Source organism: Mustela lutreola, chromosome X, assembly GCF_030435805.1.
Source record: "Mustela lutreola isolate mMusLut2 chromosome X, mMusLut2.pri, whole genome shotgun sequence".
NCBI lineage: Eukaryota > Metazoa > Chordata > Mammalia > Carnivora > Mustelidae > Mustela > Mustela lutreola.
In genome coordinates this window covers 91,238,024-91,252,247 of record NC_081308.1, presented here as the reverse complement: position 1 = coordinate 91,252,247, position 14,224 = coordinate 91,238,024, and the positions used below count along the sequence as shown (strand labels likewise).

Sequence of the window (14,224 nt, the reverse complement as noted above, 5' to 3'; positions counted from 1 at the left end):
TAAAAAAAACTTGCCTGGTGTCTGTCCCAGTTACTTGGCCTAGAGCTTATAAAACTCTTGGAATTTCCCAAGTAATAAGTATATTTTGTTATTCATGAGTGCCTTACATTATTCCTGAGTTTATTCAGTGAGGTGATTCAGTATGGTAGCTGGTTACCTTTTTGGATGTATGATTTGCAAATACTTTCTTCTTTTCTGTGGGTTGCATTTTCACTTTCTTAATAGTGACTTTTGATACATAAAAGTTTTAAATTTTGATGAAGACCATTTTTTAATTCCTTTATTTCTTGTGTTTTTAGTGTCTTATCTGAGAAACTGTTGCCAAATCTAAGGCCATGAAGATTTACTCCTATATTATCATGTAAGAGTTCATGGGTCTAACTGTCTGTCCTATTTTGAGTTAATTTTTGTATCTGGTATGGTCGAAGCTTATTCTTTTGCATGTTGATATGCTGTTGTCTCAGCACCATTTCCTAAAGAGACTCTTCTGATTAAATTGTCTTGGCACCCTTGTTGAAAATCAGTTGACCATAGGTGGATGGGTTTGTTTTTGAATTCCTGTTCTTTTCCATTGGTCTATATGTCTGTCTTTATGTCAGTACCATACTGCTTTGATTACTATAGCCTTGTCATAAATTTTTAAATTGGGAAATGTGAATCCTCCATGTTTGTTTACCTTTTTTACCCCAGGGGAGCTTCTCTTTATTTCCAACTGTACATGAATGTGAAAGTATTTTTAACTCAGTAACTCAGTTCCTTTGGAAGATATCTTGTGCCCATGAAGGGAGCCAAACTGAAGCTTAGATCCAGAGCCCTGATCACACCATACCTGAAGCTTACAGTCTAGATTTTCTGTTGTATTAGATAGTATAGTTATTTTATTTAAGCCACATTAGGTCATGGTCCTGCTTCTTTATCTATTTAAGGTTACTTATAAATCCAAATAAATTTTAGTACCAGTTTGCACATTTATACAAAAATGGTCACAAGTGGGGCGTCTGGGTGGCTCAGGGGGTTGGGCCTCTGCCTTCGGCTCAGGTCGTGGTCTTGGGGTCCTGGGATTGAGCCCCGTGTCTGGCTCTCTGCTCAGCAGGGAGCCTGCTTCCTCCTCTCTCTCTGCCTGTCTCTCTGCCTGCTTGTGATCTCTGTCTGTCCAGTAAATAAATAATAATAATAAAAAAAAAAACGGCCACAAGATTTTTATAAGCATTGCCTAGAATCTGTAGATTAATATAGGAAAGATTGCCATTTTAACAATATTATCTCTCAATCCATGAATTTAGATATCCTTCCTTTTATTTAGACCTTATTTAGTTTAGCAATGTTGTGTAGTTTTCAGTGCACAAATCTTGACCTTCATTGGTTAAATTTAATCCTAAGAATTTTGTTCTTTCTGGGGCACCTGCATCGTGCAGTCTGTTAAGCCCCCAACTCTAGGTGTCAGCTCAGGTCATGATCTCAGGATGGTGAAATCAAACCCCACATTGGGCTTTATGCTTACCCATCTGTCCATTGAAGAGCATTTTGGTTCTTTCCACAGTTTGGCGACTGTGGCCATTGCTGTTATGAACATTGGGGTACAGATGGCCCTTCTTTTCACTACATCTGTATCTTTGGGGTAAATACCCAGTAGTGCAATTGCATGGTCATCAGGAAACTCTATTTTTAATTTCTTAATGGATCAGAAGAATAAACATTGCTAAAATATCTATACTGCCTGGAGCAATCTATACTTTTAGTACCATTCTGATCAAAATTCTACCAGCATTTTTAAAAGAGCTGGGGCAAACAATCCTAAAATTTTTATGGAATCAGAAGAGACCCCAAATTGCTAAGGAAACATTGAAAAAGAAAAACAAAACTGGGGGCATCACGTTGCCTGATTTTAAGCTTTACTACAAAGCTGTGATCATCAAGACAGCATGGTACTGGCATAAAAACAGACACATAGATGAGTGGAACAGAGTAGAGAGCCCAGATGTGGACCCTCAACTCTATGGTCAAATAATCTTCAACAAAGCAGGACAAAATATGCAGTGACTTTTTTAGAGTGTCTCTTCAATAAATGGTGCTGGGAAAGTTGGATAGCTATGTGTAGAAGAGTGAAACTTGACCATTCTCTTACACCATACACAAAGATAAACTCAAAATAGATAAAGGACTTCAACATGAGGCAGGAAGCCATCAGAATCATTAATGTTTTGAATCATTGTTCTAATTACTCTTGAAAGTGGGTTTGAGTCTACAAATATTATAGAACAGTTTATTTCACTCTTCATTTCTGTCAAATTTTGTCTCTTGCATTTTGAGTTTCTGTTGTTAGGTGCATATATGTTTATAATTGTCATATGTTGCTGGATAGTCTGTTTCATCAATACTTAATGTTCATTTTGCATATTGTAAAACTCTTTGGGTTAAAATCTTTTGTGCCTGGTATTAGTATAGGTACCCCATCACTTTTTTGTTACTATTTGCAGAGGAAATATTTTCTGTCATTTCAATTTCAACCTACCTGTGTCTTTGTATTTCAAATGAATCTCATATAAACAACATACAGTTGGATCATGATCTTTAAAATTTTTATTGAAGTATAGTTGATATACAATGTTATATTAGTTTCAGGCATAGAACATAGTGAATCGACAACTCCATACATTACTCAGTTTGTTTTATAGATTCCAAGTGAAATCATACAGTATGTCTTTCTCTCTCTTTATTATTCCACTGAACAAATACCCTCAATGTCTACCTATGTTGTCCCAAACAGCAAGGTTTCATTCTTATTTATGGCTGAGTAATATTCCATTATATATATTATATCTATCTATATCTATCTATACATAGCACATCTTTTTAAAAGATTTTATTTATTTATTTGACAGAGATCACAAGTAGGCAGAGAGGCAGGCAGAGAGAGAGAGGGAAGCAGGCTCCCTGCTGAGCAGAGAGCCTGATGTGGGGCTCAATCCCAGGACTCTGGGATCATGACCTGAGCTGAAGGGAGGAGGCTTTAACCCACTGAGCCACCCAGGCACCCTATATCATATCTTTTTTATCCATTCATCCAGCAATGGACAATTTGCTTGCATTTATATCTTGGCTACAATGCTGCAACAATATAGAAGTGTATATATCTCTTAGAATTAGTGTTTTCATTTTTCTTAAAAAAAACATTTATTTATTTTAGAGACACACAGTGAGAGAAAGCATTAGCAGGGGGAGTGGCAGAGGGAGAGAAATCTTCCAGTAAACTCCATGCTGAGCATGGAGACTGACGTGGGGCTCAAACTCAGGACCTGAGTTCATGACCTGAACTGAAATCAAGAGTCAGTAACTTAACTGACTGAGGCACCCAGGTGTCCTCATTATACCATTTTAATTATACTATGTATTGGTGTGGATTTGCCTTTATTGAGTTTTTAGGGGTTCTGTGTGCCTACTGGATCTTGATACCTGTTTCCTTCCCCAGATTAGGGAAGTTTTCAACCATTATTTCTTGAAATAAATTTTCTGCCCCCTTTTCTCTGTCTTCTTCCTATAGTATTGATGATATTATATCTGGTAGAGTAACTAAGTTCTCTGAGTCTACTATCATTTCTCATGTCTTTCTCTTTTTCATTCAGCTTGATTACTTTCCATTACTCTGTCTTCTAGGTCACTAATTTGTTTCTCTGCTTCTCCAGCTTGCTGTTCATTCCATTGAACATGTTTATTATTTATTGAGCCTTTTATCTCTCTTAATCTTTACCTCTGTGTTACAGGTCTCACTGATGTCTTCCACTCTTTTCTCAAGTCCATTGATTATCTTTATGATCATTAATTTAAATTTTCTGTAAGGCATGCTACTTATATCCATTTTGCATAGATCTCTGGCCATGGCCTCTTCCCATTATTTCAAATTCCTCTGTTTTCTCATTTTGTCTAAGTCTCTGTGTCTGTTTTCTGTGTGTTAGGAAAGTTAGTTATAACTCCTATTCTTGAAGGTAATGGTCTTATGAAGAAGAGGTCCTGTAGTATCCTGCAGTGTTATGTGCCTTGTTCCCTGGGACCTGGTGCTTCAAGGAGTGTCTTCAAAGTGTGTTGTGTGTACCATGCTGTTGTGTCCTGGCCATTTTATCCTTCAGTGCAGTCATCTGTAGAGGTTCTCTGTGTCTCTTGTGGGCAGTGTTTGGTCCCTGGCCTGGATTTGCTGTTTTAAGTTGGTGTGCTTTTGTCTGCTTATGAAATGTGACCTGTCGTCACTACACTAGAACTGAGGCCCTGCAAAAATCCTGATTCAGGAGACATGATGTTGGCAAGGGTCTGAGCCAGTGTTCTGGGTGAGAGGGCCCACATGCTGGGATTGAGGCAAGCATGATTGGGAAGTTTGCTTCCACTAGAGTGTGGTGGAGGACTATGGCTTTATTTAAGCAATTAGATAGCAGAGTCATCACTATGCTGGTTCTCACATGTGGCCCTATGCTTTGGCTGTGGGGGCAGGGAGGGAAATGTTGCCCGATATTTTTTTCCTGTAGGATTCTCTCTGTGAATGCTGCCTCTGTGGGATGCACTTTGAGATTAGTAAGTAACCTCTGCGTTGTGAGCTTCTAGTGCTCTCACATTGCTGCTTCCATGCTGTGTGTCTGCCAGCTGCCCTGCCTTTTCTCCAAGAGTAGCCCCAAAGTCCTCTGGGATCTCCCTGAGTCAAGCCCACTGACCTTTAAAACTCCAGGCTTTAAGCCCTGCTGGTTGCCAAAACTCACAAACTTCAATCCCTCTTGCTTTCCAAGCCAATTGCTATGGGGATTTATCTTCCCAGTGTGGGCATCCCTATTTGCCAGACTGTCTCTCACCCTTCTCTGCAACTGTGGCTCCCTCCCTACTGCAGCACTCACAATCCATTTCTTTCCCAAACCATGTCTCGACACCTACCTGTGGCCTCTTCTCTGCCTTTTATTATGCAGTTTGTTCTTCCAGTCTTCAGGTTGATTTCTGAGGCATTTAAGTTGATTTGATAATTATCTAGATGTATTCATGGGATAAGGCAAGCCTGGGATCTTCCTGTGCTGCTGCCATCTTCTTTCATAATCTGTACTGTGTAAAAAGACATTTTAAGAACTTGATTACACTAAGATATGTGTGTGTATATGTGTGTATGCGTGCGCACACACACACACATGTCTGGACTATGGGTTCTTGCATTTATAATTTCAGAAATTAAGTGGAAGCACTGGTAAAGCAACAATTAATGCACCATCATTGGGCTCTGGATGGATGACTGGGAGTGCAACTGTGAGTGATATAGGAAATCTGGGAAGCAGGAAGGGAAATGAGGTTTGATGTGGTTGAGCAGAGTAGGAGGTGAGTACATCTGATTATTCTCTTCAGTGGATGATTGAGGAAAAATGTACCTGGTGAGTAATCATGATTTAATGTAGTGGCTACTGAGAAGATGATATAAGAGAAGGGCTACTGCTTCACTAACAAATTACAAGAAACAAAATGCGAAAGTAGTATTAATACCACAAGTATACCCAAGTCAAATTTGTTTCAACACTACTCATATTGTGTAATTCATTGAAAAACATAAGTAAGGACTCAAAATTAGTACAGAATTACCTGAATACAAAACTTCACAAAAAACCTATTTAGGCTCCCTTATAAACTGAAGTTACTGCACTTACTCAGACTTCTCTGAGTCTGTTTCTTTCAAGCTAAATTTTTTTATTTTGAAAAACTCAAAAATTTCATAACTTGCATACATCTTTTTATAACTTGCAATATCTCATCAAAGGGATGGTGGGAGCATCTGGTCAGTGTAGCTCAAGCATCACACTTATCTGAGTCAGCCAGTGAAGGACCTACAGCCTCTGAGCCACAGCTATTGGTCAGATGTGTGAGGAGATATCCCGAGGTGAGCCAATAAGAGACTTCCTTGTTGCCCCTTGTTGGAGATTGAGGAGGAAGCAGCTGTATTTTTAACCTGTTGTTTTTCCTTTGCTTGATTATTTATATGTTTTGAGTCTGGTGATTTCAGGATATTGTATTAGTTTTCTAGGAATGCAAAACCAAATATCAGGAACTGATCAAACTAAATAACATTTAATTTATTGCCTTATAATCCTAAACGCTTCATGTTTATCATTGTGTGTTACATGGTAGAGTGAGTCTTGGGGTTGTGAGGCATATATCTTTTGAAGGCCATTCTTTTTGGCTTAAAATAGCCATGTTATCACAATATATACTCATATGATCTTCCCTGTGTGTCTGTGACTCTAAATTTCCCCTTTTTATAAGGACAACAGTCCTACTGGATGAGGCCTACCCTAATGATGTCACTTAAACATTATTACTTCCATAAAGCCTCTATTACCAAATAAGGTCATATTTGAAGGGGATAAGGAATACAGCATATCAATATTAGGGCACAAAATCCAATCCATGACTGTCCTCTAAAAATTCATGTTCCGATGTGCACAATACATTCTTTCTGTGTGAATGTCAACAGAAGCCTTCACTGATTCTAGCACCAATGCTAAGGAGAAATCTAATTGAAATACCCTGTATAAAAAAAAAAAAGAAATACCCTGTATCAGATATGGGTGCATTTCCAGCTATGATTAATGCTGAGACAATATTCCTGTCCAAGTGAGAATGTGTGAACACAGTTAACAAGTTATTTGCTCCCAAATACAATGACCAGACAGGCAGAAGGTAGACATCACTATTTCAAAATTGAGAAATTGAAAAGGGAGACAAGGTTTCATGTGTCAAGAGCAAACTTGGGTCCTAGGAAGGACACTTTTTTTGTTTGTTTCAAGTTTTTATTTAAATTCTAGTTAACATACAGTATAATATTAGATTGAGGAATAGAATTTAGTGATTCATCACATATATAACATCCAGTGTTCATCACAGTAAGTGATAAGACCTCTTTTTTTCCTTGTGTTCATCTGTTTCATTTCTTAAATTCCATATATGAATGAAAATTATATCATAGTGTTTGAAAAAGTATCCTTTTTGGTTTTAGGCTATGACCTCTGCTCTCATTGGGTGGCAGTTTTACATTCTTAGCCATGGTAACTGGTGGCATCCTACCCAAGGTTGCTGTAGTACATTCTTCTGAACAACTTAGGTATTTAGGAGATGACCTTAGTCTCAGGAATGTGAGAGGAGATAGCTCTATTCCTGGCATTGCATCTCTGGATTCATAGTGGCAGTGGCAGCTCTGCCAACCTCTGAACATACAGTGGGGTCATTTGCCCCTTTTCTAAGGGATAATGTATGTTCCCAGCTAGATACATCTGCAGGCCCTCTTTGGCTACTGAATCCCAGTAGTACAACAGTCTTCCTTCATTTTGTCCTATCTGTTTCTCCATCAATACTAATTGTCCACATCTCTACTGATATTAAGAGAATAAAACACTGTTGGCTTTTCATGCAATTCAAGGTGTTAAAGCCATCACACAGGAGTGCCCTCCACTTACCTTTCCAAAAACCATCTTTCTGACTACTGATGAGATGTTTGATTTTACCCATATTTCACATGCCTAACCTCCCAACTGATAGTTTTCTAGCCACACCCTTGTTCTCTTTTTTAAGAAGCAAGCTATCTGGATAGAGTGAGACAATTGCAAATCATCACATGCTAGTTTCTTCTGTTTTTTTTGGCACTTTTTTTTGTGTGTTCCGTATTTTTTTTATTTCTTTTTTTAATATAAATTTTTAAAAATTTATTTATTTTCAGCATAACAGTATCATTATTTTTTCACCACACCCAGTGCTCCATGCAATCCGTGCCCTCTATAATACCCACCACCTGGTACCCCGACCTCCCACCCCCCCGCCACTTCAAACCCCTCAGATTGTTTTTCAGAGTCCATAGTCTCTCATGATTCACCTCCCCCTTCCAATTTACCCCAACCCCCTTCTCTCTAACTCCCCGCACTTTCTTTAATTTATATATCTCCTCTGGCATTTACTATGAATAGCAGGGAGAAACCAGGCCATACCTACGACACTGTGCTTAGAAATCTCCTCAGTTTACTGTCCCAGTTTATCATGTAAATGTTGTATTCCTCATAAAATACTAGAGCACAGTTCAACTAAATGCTATGCCACTTTTTAATAAGGATGGCGATTTTGCAAATTCCCAATACCATGTTCCTAATTTCCATCTGTTATCTCACGAGAAGCACCCTGATACTCATTTCTAGCAACATATTTTTCATGATGCTGTTTGTATTCTCTGAGATGATAGTCCTTCACAGCTCTCCTCTTTTCTGTATGATCCCTCTCCTGAAGTATATTTAATGTCCATATTTCACCCAGCAGTCCCTTAAGAAATCTTGACTTGTTCTGTCATATACCTCAAAATTCTGCCACCTTTACTCATTACCAACTTCAAACCCACTTCCACATTGTTAATTCTTTGTTACAATTTCACTCTACTGCCAGAACCCAAATCTGTGTTAGTGTGTTCTCTTATCATACAAAGTGCCACACACTGGGGAACTTAAAGAACAGAAATGTATTATCATACATTTCTGAGGCTAGAAGTCCAAATCAGTAGTTGTGGGTCATGTTGATTTCTGCTGAGATGTGTAAGGGAAGGATGTATTCCTGGCCTATCCCCTAAGCTCTTACGCAGTTGACCTCTCCCATTATTTTTTCAAATTATGTTCGTTCTTTATATGCATGTCTCAATTTTCATATTTTCCCTGTTTATACAGAAAAAAGTCATTTGGATTAGGGTCAATGTTAAAGAATATATTTTAATTTGATTGTCTCATTAGGGACTCTGTCTCCAATTATGATCCTATCTGAGATACTGGGAGTCAGGATTACATGATACAAAGTTGGGGCTGCATGATTCAACCCACCTGAGATATGAAACCAGAGCTATACATGGGCAATTATGCTACCTCTTCCACGATACCAATTATATGTTCTCCTATTAGAAAACTAAGGTGACGTCATTCACCGTTCTCTTACTCAAGGCTCTTTGAATGCTGCCTAATTTTATTGTATTTTAATTTTTCTATCTTCTTATCACTGTGAAAACTGAAATACCTAATTTCAATCCTTAGAAATGAATTAGCAGTTCCTTTAGACACCAATATTTGGTCAATATTTTAAGAATGGCATTTGTACTTTTAAAATAATTAGTAAATGCTGCTGTGAAGGATAATATTTTCAACCAAAGAGACAAATCCAGAAAATCTACAAAAATCGAAAAAATTTTAAATCCATGATTTCAGAAATCAGATAGGAACATGAGTAAAACAATGTTGTATATACACCATATAGACTATTAAGACTGAGACTGCAAGGGTGAGTGACAGATATGAAATTCAAGGTATAACAAAGAAAAATGGGTGTTGATGTTGAAGACAAGAAGAGGAAGTGAGTACATCTGATTGTTCACTTCAGAAGGTGATTAATGACAAAGGATATCTGGTGAGCATCCATTCTCTAATGGTATAGTTAATAGTTCTCTAATGGTGTGGTTAAGAGTAAAGATTAATTTAGAGAAATAGATTTATTGCTTAAATAATGAATTATAAGCAACAATTCTGGGGAAATAGTATTAAGTCAAACATACGCTACTTAAACTTACTCAATATTACAACTCGTTACAGAATTCATTAAAAAACTGAAGGAGAGTCCAAACTCAGTACAGAAATTGCTAAATCTAAAAGTTCATCCCATTACAGGCTCCTTAGTAACTGAACTTCCTATTATAAGTTGCCCAGATTTATCTGATTCTATTCCTTCCGAGTCTGTAATCTTTCCTATGGATAATGCAAACTTCAATGACTAGCACATTGCATCATGAGGATAATTGAGGCAACCTGTCAAAGCAACTCAAGCCACACTTAGCTCTGACTTAGCCAATCAGGGACGTGTAACTACTGACTTACAGCCATGGGCCCGGTGCACACTCAGGTGTGTCAGGTTGAATTAGTAAGAGTCTTACTAGGTACTCAGTCTCAAAAATGGAGGGGGAAATCTGGTATTATATATTACTTGCTGTTTGCTTCTTTGTTTGATTAGTTGTTTGCTTTTAATCATGATGAAAAGATCCTATGAGTCCAGATCTGCAAGTGGAAATCTGTCACTTTGATTAAGTCAGAGAAGAGTTACATAAATTAATAGTATTAGAATGACTTTCCTTGATGCTGGCCATGTATTTTAACTTAGGCTATTTGAATGTTCAGGGTGTTTTTGTTTTGTTTTTGATTTTGATTTGGGTTTTTTGTTTGTTCGTTTTTTGCTTTTTTTTTTTAACCTCTAGCCACACTGCCCCGACAAAAGAAGACCTCTCACATTAAATACTCAGCTTTGCATGATTTGGTGCTTGTATGACTACATTCTATGTGAAAACTTTACTTTTTTCCAATGGGAATAGGAGATGCCAAAGAAAATTCTATTCCCAGTTCTTAGCTCTGAGTGAAGGGAAAAAAGTCTGAGAATTTTCCATCACAGGAGTGTTCTAGTGTAGCCCTGGGGTTCAAATTAACACTATCAGCATGACCCAAATAATTCCTGGAGGCAACCTAATCAAATGGCAAATGTACAATAATCTTTTCTGGAGGAGCTTAATATTAATTAAAGCTTTTGAAAGATTCCTGAAGATAAACTCCCTCAATATAAGAACATAATCTACAAACAAGCCCCCATCAGCAAAATCAAACAAGAAATCAGAATGGAAACCACCACAGAATTATTACCAAATGCCAACATAAAAAATAAATGTGTGTGTGTGTGTGTGTGTGTGTACACATGACAGAACATATAAGAAGAAGCTCAGTATCAAACATGTGCTAAATGAGTTTTCTAGACTAAAATCATTGTAACCACTAGAACAAAAGATTAAAGAAATTTTATACAATGAAGGAGACATACCTGGATAGAGAATTGGTGAACTAGAAGACAAGTGGAAGAAATAATACAGAACAGATAAAAAGATAAAAAGAAAAAGAAGATGAGAGGCAATGAAACTTAAGGAATGGAATAAGTAATTATTAAGTACATCTCATAGGCATTCCAAAAGCACAAACATGGGTGAATTTTGGAAAAATAATAGTCAAATGAAAATTTCTGGTAATAGCCCCAAATTTAGGGAAGCCAGGACATCTTGGATTCAGGAAGCACATGTAAACACATTGTAGTGGAGCTATGATGTAAGAATAGAGAGCATAATAGCAAACAAAGGGCATGATGCCTAAAAAGGGAAAACCAAATAGTGTGACCACATCCCTCTTTTCATCAAGAAATGGAAGCCAGAAACAAGTGCTGAGAGAAAACAACTGTCAACTTACTGTTGTCTACCTGGCCAGAGCATCATTTGATAGTGAACCTATGATAGACATGAATATGGATCACCCAGAATCCCCTCCCAAAGACAGACTCTCTCCTTCATCTGCTTAGTGTGCAGTCAGCTGGCAAATGTCACCCATTAACCTTTTCAGTCATTACCTCAGCTACAGAGAGCCTATGTGCCCAAGCTCAGGGACTTCCTCTGATAGCAACATCCAATGTTGATCAAGGAAGGTTGATTAATATATGTCTGATCCCTTCTTCAGCTATTAATCCTGATTGACCCTGTACACTGAATACTATTTCAGTTCTGCCTCCTTTAAGATCTTAACTCTGAAATATAAACACATGAGAAAAGTCATAACTTGTAGTGTTTCTTCTGACACCATATTAAAGGCACATCTTGGAAATTTTATTTAGGAAGATAAAAGATGATTTGAGATGCAAATAGAAATGATAATAGGACAAAGGGGAGTTTGGGGCTCAAGTGGGGCTATGGGCTGTGCCTCTACTTGCTGCCTATCTGCATATCCAACCCCACCCCCATTTCTCCTGTTCTTCAGTCATGGAAGTTGTCAGGCAAGTTTTTTACCTACAAGGGACTATTAGTCTTCTCCCAGGACTACAGGTGTGGTTGGAAGTCCTGAGATAGTTGTGCTATGACATGGCTTTCCAATATCCAGCTATGATTGGCACAAGATTTGGGAAGGTCTGACCCTGTGGTTTCATTAAATGATTGCCCTTGATTTCTTGGGCATTGGCTTCAGTGACAAACCAAGACCATATCAGTATTCCATATTTGAGGAGGCACTTTTGGGGTATCTGGGGCTCCAGAACCACAAGACCAACTTTTTGTCTCATGATTATGGAGCTTTGCTGCTCAGGAGCTGCTCTTACATGTTCTAGAAGAATGGATCTTTTTAGCTTACCATAAAGAGTCTCTGTCAGATGGAAGTATATTTTCTGAGACTCACTATCTTCTCCTCCAAAACTTCTCAAAGAAGGAGTCATCCTGTCACCCATCCTCACACAATTGAACTTTTCTGTCTTCTTCCAAGGTCTCATCCCAGTCTTTAGGCTATACACCCAACCCTCTGAGAATGAGCTATGGGGCATGTGGGCAGGGATACAATGATGGGAAAACTTCGTTATCAACAGTCTCTAACAGTACATCAACCAGAAGAAGATGCTCAGAAGATGCTGAATGAGAGCTCTTGCTTCTGTAACTGGTCCCTTTCATTTTATTTATGGGTCATTGGATCCTGTGAATCTATATCCAGAGTTTTTGAAGCTGTATAATAAAATAATGCCATAATCCATGATGTCAATTCTGGATGACCACATTAGCCACTACCCACAGCTAGAGAATCCCATGGGCTTCTTGAATGCACATATGGTCTTCAACAGCTCCTTTCAAGCTGAGATGAGTAGCTCCCCTGTATTACCTCCCCTACTCCCTTATCTGTTATAGATTCCACTTAGGAAGCAATGCCCCAAAAAGGTCCTGGCCACCAAACAGGATTCTTTTACAAAAGTCCATCTGACTCACATTGATGATCAGCATATGGTAAAAAGCCTGCAGAAGCTCTGGCTAAGGGTGACCTAATAGTCCACCTCCCATTCTTCTGACATTTGAATGAGTGTATGGACTTGCCTTTGTTTTTGTGCTACTAGGAAAGTCTGTTGAGGGGGAGGAGGGGCAAGATGGCAGAGAAGTAGGAGACCCTGTTTCAATGGGTCCCCTAAAGTGAACTAAATATCTATCAGAACACTCTTAACACCCATGAAATCAGCCTGAGATGTAAGATTATATTCTGGATCTCTGTGGGGGCAGAAGACATCTGTGGAGAGGTAAACTGGAGTGGGAACACTCGGACTGTATCTATCAGGAATTCTGTTGAGCACTACAACTCACTGACGCAGAAAGAGAGAGAGACATTCTTAAAAATCCTTTTAGAACTTCGATGGACTTTTTCTGAAATATTTAGAAATACTAATTTCAGACCCATCCTCAATTAGAATCATGGTAAAGAATGAAGAGAGGATACCTCCTAACTTTTCCTTAAATGGCTTTAAGGTCACGTGCTTTTTTAAGTTCTCTAAGCAACACAGCTTCAAGTCACAGTGAGTCTCCCTTGTCATAACTTTGGATTTCATTTCATCAGCTACTTTTATTTTTTTAAACTTATTTTATTTATTTGACAGAGATTACAGGTAGGCAGAGAGGCAGGCAGAGAGAGAGAAAAGCAGGCTCCCCGCCAAGCAGAGAGCCCCATGCAGGGCTTGATCCCAGGATCCCGGGACCACAACCTGAGCTGAAGGCAGAGGCTTAACCCACTGAGCCAACCAGGCACCCCTCATCAGCTACTTTTAATTATAGACATTTTGTTAAAGTAGGTTTTGGTTTGAATAATGCAGTATTCTAAGTATACTTTAAGACTATGATTTTCTACACATATATATTTTATAAGGATACTAAACCAGCATATACTCTGGCAGAGTAGTGAACTTCCCTTTGTTTTCCTCTTCCAATAGATATGTGCTGAATTTCTAGCTTTCAATAACCATGGAGGGGAAATACATTGTAGGACTTTAGTCCTTTGAAATTTATTATAATTTGCATTAAACCCCCTTATTTCATCATGTATGCTAAGTATTCCACTTGAACTTTTAGGAAATAAGTTCTAAATAACCCTTGATGTGAATGTAGAAACTTGTAAAGGATGTCCTTCTGAGCCAAGCAATGAGATAAAAGCTAAGTAAACTAAAGAAATCCAACTTTTTCTTTAGCTCATTACAATAGATTAAGTCAAAGGGATTTGGAAAAAAAAAGAGCTTGCTGCATAAACTCCCAAGAAAACTATCATAATATCAAGGGCAAGTAAATCCTTGTATGTGGTGCCCAGAAGTTGCCAAATATTCT

The 14,224-nt window shown here is 38.1% G+C and overlaps 1 pseudogene; it reads left to right on the top strand.

The window, feature by feature from the left end:
* The first annotated feature begins 9,906 nt into the window (after positions 1-9,906).
* LOC131821022 (mesoderm-specific transcript homolog protein-like) lies at positions 9,907-12,772 on the top strand (annotated as a pseudogene).
* Positions 12,773-14,224: the final 1,452 nt, after the last annotated feature.